The sequence below is a fragment of the Chlorocebus sabaeus genome, chromosome X (genome assembly GCF_047675955.1).
Source record: "Chlorocebus sabaeus isolate Y175 chromosome X, mChlSab1.0.hap1, whole genome shotgun sequence".
Taxonomy (NCBI): Eukaryota; Metazoa; Chordata; class Mammalia; order Primates; family Cercopithecidae; genus Chlorocebus; species Chlorocebus sabaeus.
Genome location: NC_132933.1, coordinates 105,609,588 through 105,613,905, shown reverse-complemented (window position 1 = coordinate 105,613,905; position 4,318 = coordinate 105,609,588). Strand labels below are relative to the sequence as shown.

The 4,318-nt window shown below is 46.3% G+C and overlaps 1 long non-coding RNA gene across 1 annotated transcript; it reads right to left on the bottom strand.

Moving 5' to 3' along the window:
* Positions 1 to 953: 953 nt before the first annotated feature.
* Positions 954 to 4,318, bottom strand: LOC140710787 (uncharacterized). The gene is made up of 2 exons (XR_012091853.1): positions 3,747 to 4,318; positions 954 to 1,613 (listed from the first exon to the last, which is right to left on the bottom strand). It is a non-coding gene; the product is annotated as an uncharacterized lncRNA (long non-coding RNA).

The following is a 4,318-nucleotide window of genomic DNA, read 5'->3' as shown; positions in this document are numbered from 1 at the left end:
CAATATTGTACCCAAAGTTCTAACTGGCTTCACCAGTGAATTCTAGCAAACATTTAAACAGGAAAAAAAACACTAATCCTAAGCCAGGCACAGTGATTTACACCTGTAATCCCATCATTTTAGGAGGCCAAGGCAGGAAGACTGCTTGAGCCCCAGAGTTTGAGACCAGCCTGGACAAAACAGCCAGACCCCATCTCTACAACAAATGTAAAAATTAGCCAAGTGTGGTGGTGCACACCTGTGGTCCCAGTTATTCAGGAGGTTGAGGTGAAAGGATTGCTTGAGCCCAGGAGGTTAAGGCTGCAGTGAGCCATGTTCACACCACTGCACTCCAGCCTGTGCAACAGAGTGAGAACCTGTCTCAAAAACAAAAAAACACCAATCCTATACAAACTTTTCTGGAAAAAATATCACAGACCTGAGGTTGCACAAATAGTATAAGGAGGAATTTATTGCATCAGAAATAATTTTACATGAAGGAATGTATCCTCTATTTCTGGACAAACTAATCTTTTCCCAAAGTCTCAACAACCATCCACTTTTATTTTTCTTGAAATTATTTTTCTCGCTGTCATCACAACCCTGAGAAATGGCTGAGGTAATCAGTGATTGGGGCCTTGTATCTTTAGGCAGCCACAAAGTAGTAAAACTAAGGCCAGGCTACTATATGCTACAACCCACACAAAGGAATTTAGACTGATGTGCTGACGTTTGGTGTACTGTCAATAATTTCGGGGGCAATACATGGGCCCCAAAGCAAACCCTATCCCAAGTGGAGAGACATTCTGTTTCCCACTGTTCTCCCCATATACAAATATACCATCCAAAGGGGAACAGTTCATTTCACTTCAACATTTGTTGTTCAAATTGATTTGACTCACCATTACATTGGTTTGGTAGTGTTATGAGAGATAGTCTATTCAGGCTGCTATAATGGAATACAATAGACAGGGTAGCATATAACCAACAAGTTTATTTCTCACAGGTCTGGAGGCTGGAAGTCCAAGATCAAGTTGCCAGCAGATTTCTGCATCTGGTGAGGGTCCACTTCCTGGTTCACAGATGGCCATCCTCTCACTGTGTCCTGACATGGAGAAAATGACAAGGGAGCAAGCACTCTGGGGTCCCATTTATAAGGGCACTAATTCCTCTCATGAGGGCTCTGCCCTCAAGACCTAATCACCTCCCAAAGGCCCTACCTTCTAATGCCTTGGGGCTTAGGATTCCAACATATGAATTTTGAGGTAACATAAACATTCCACCTATAGCAAGTAGCATCTTAGTACTTGTAGCTCAATTGCTAAACATGGCATAATCCAAGACCACTCGAGTGCCAGGAGAAGCAGATGAATTTGGATCAGTCAGACCTAAACAAGGTTATGCTGGTCGACGTATGTCTACAGGTATGAGGGAAGCCTGTGTTCAGGAGCTGCTGTTGATGGCATCAGGCACAGCAGAGTAATTCAGGAGCAGCCGTGCTCACATGCTTTTTTCTGTTTTTGTCACCCAAGGACAGTGATGGCAAACCTAGCAGCAGGTCAGATTGCCAGCTGCACCTGCTGCTTGACTCCAGCAGACCAGATGATTGTTTCGTTGGACTGCAAGTGCTCGATCTAGGGGACAAACAGAGCATTCATTATCTCCCCATCTTGCACCTCTCAGGGTCTAAGATATTCCCTCCCTGTATTAGTCCATTTTCACACTGCTATAAAGAGCTACCTGAGACTGGGTAACTTATGAAGAAAAGAGGTTGAATTGACTCAGAGTTCTGCATGGCTGGGGAGGCCTCAGGAAACTCACAATCATGGCAGAAGGTGAAGCAGAAGCAAGAACCTTCTTCACAAGGCGGCAGAAGAGAGAACAAGGGAAGAAAGCCACCCAGTTTTTTGTTTTTTTGAGACAGGGTGTTGCTCTGTTACCCAGGCTAGAGTGCAGTGGCATGATCTTGGCTCACTACAACCTCCACCTCCCATTCTCCTGCCTCAGCCTCCTGAGTAGCTAGGGCCACAGGCACACACCACCATGTCCAGCTAATTTTTGTATTTTTAGTAGAGACAGAATTTCACCATGTTGCCCAGGGTGGTCTTGAACTCCTGAACTCAGGCAATCCGCCCGCCTTGGCCTCCCAAAGTGCTAGGATTACAGACGTGAGCCACCGCACCCAGCATCACGCACTTTTTAAACCATCAGATCTCGTAAGAACTCATTCACTCACTATCACAAGAACAGCATGGGGGAAACTCCCCCCATAATCCAATCACCTCCCATCAGGTCCCTCCCCTGACACAGGGGGATTACCATTCAACGTGAGATTTGGGTGGGGACACAGAGCCAAGCCAACCGTATCACTCCCCAAATGCTCTCCTTCCACACCTCATGAAATCAATGTATCCCATCTCAGAGCCTGTAACTTCACTTTTTCCCAATCATCCCCTATTTGTACCCAGACCTTTCATCCAGAAGGGTCAAGTACAAAAGGGCCAAAGGCATTTTTATAAAATTTACAGACTTTTTTTTAAATGTCTTCTATCTTAGCCCATGTGAGCTGCTGTATGGGAACTTGGTGAGTAGTGTACTCAATCAAGCGGTCATTGTCATTAGGATCTAGGACCGTGTCCACCCAACAAGAGAATTCAGGTGACTGACCAGAATTAAGTTTAAGTCCGAGCCAGGCATGGTGGCTCACGCTTGTAATCCCAGCACTTTGGGGGGCCAAGGTGGGCAGATCACCTGAGGTCAGAAGTCCGACACCAGCCTGGCCAACATGGTGAAACCCTGTCTCTACTGAAAATACAAAAATTAGCCAGGTGTGGTGGTAGGTGCCTGTAATCCCAGCTACTTGGCAGGCTGAGACACGAGAATTGCTTGAATCCAGGAGGCAAAGGTGGCAGTGAGCTGAGATTGCACCACTGCACTCCAGCCTGGGCAACAGAGGGAGACTCAGTATCAAAAATAATAATAATAATAGTTTAAGTCCCCTCGGGCTCTTTTGGGCTGGGCTGCTGCCTGGAGGGTTACCAACTAGGCTAGCCTGGGACCTGGGATTACTGTTAAAGGAAAGAAAAACACATCACGTCCAGGAATGGCAATGGTAGAATCCCAAATGCCTCTATGGCCCACCCCTTTTGTCCTGACCGTTATCCGAGGTACACAATGGGAGATGATCCCATTCTTGGGACAGCCACATTTAGTGACCAAACTGCCTTACTAAGGTGAGTAGACCAGGAAAAGGAGAGAGAGGTAGGTTCTGAAATCCTTTTGAGTTCATTTTTGAGGAGGCCATTTCAATGTTTAACAATATCAGATACCTGCCCATGGTAGGGCACATAGAACATCTATGGAAGGCTTTGACTACTGGCCCATAGTTGGTTGGCCTTTGCAACAAAAGGCACACCACTGTCAGACTGCAAATGGTCTGTGTCAGAAACATACAGTAATTTACTTTGTGCCCAGTCTATGATGGTGGATGCATTGCCATGTTCAGGGGGCAGTGAACTAGAAGTGCATCAGCTGTTTGATTCCAGTCGGCCTCATCAGAGAATAGGCTCTTACTATGGGCATCTACATGAGTGACCCAGACTGACCACTTCCACCAGTAGCTCCCCACCCACTTATCTGTTAAAAAGGCATACAATGTTTTAAAACGTTTGAAAGTCACAGCTTTAGAAGTTTAGCTTTTCCACTAACCATCTATTACTGATCTCTACAGACCCCAATATTGTCCCTAGAACCCTCCCATCACTCACCCCAGAAATCTTCTATCAGAAACACCCGTCCTCCATTGTAGCCTCTCAGGCCTAAAATCTCAAATCAAATTCCAATCCTAGGCCAACTCCCCAACCCTAAGACTGCCTTTTCTGGGGCAGCTCTTTCTTCACAGGTGCAGTGAGGTTATCGTTTCTGTACAGCGCAGGAAAGCTAAACTTCTAAATCTGTAACTTTCAAACTTTAAAAAAAAAAAAAAACAGATAAGGCTGGGCGCGGTGGTTCACGCCTGTAATTCCAGTACTTTGGGAGTCCGAGGCGGGCAGATCACCTGAGGTTAGGACATCGAAACCAGCCTGGCCAACATGGTGAAACCCCGTCTCTACTAAAAATACAAAAATTAGCCGGGCGTGATGGCGTGCACCTGTAATCCCAGCTACTCAGGAGGCTGAGGCAAGAGAATCGCTGGAACCCGGGAGGCGGAGGTTACAGTGAGCCGAGATCGTGCCACTGCACTCCAGCCTGGGCGACAGAGCGAGACTCCGTCTCAAAAAAATAAAAAATATAAAATAAAAAACAGATAAGCGGGTAGGGAACTCCTGCTGGAACTGGG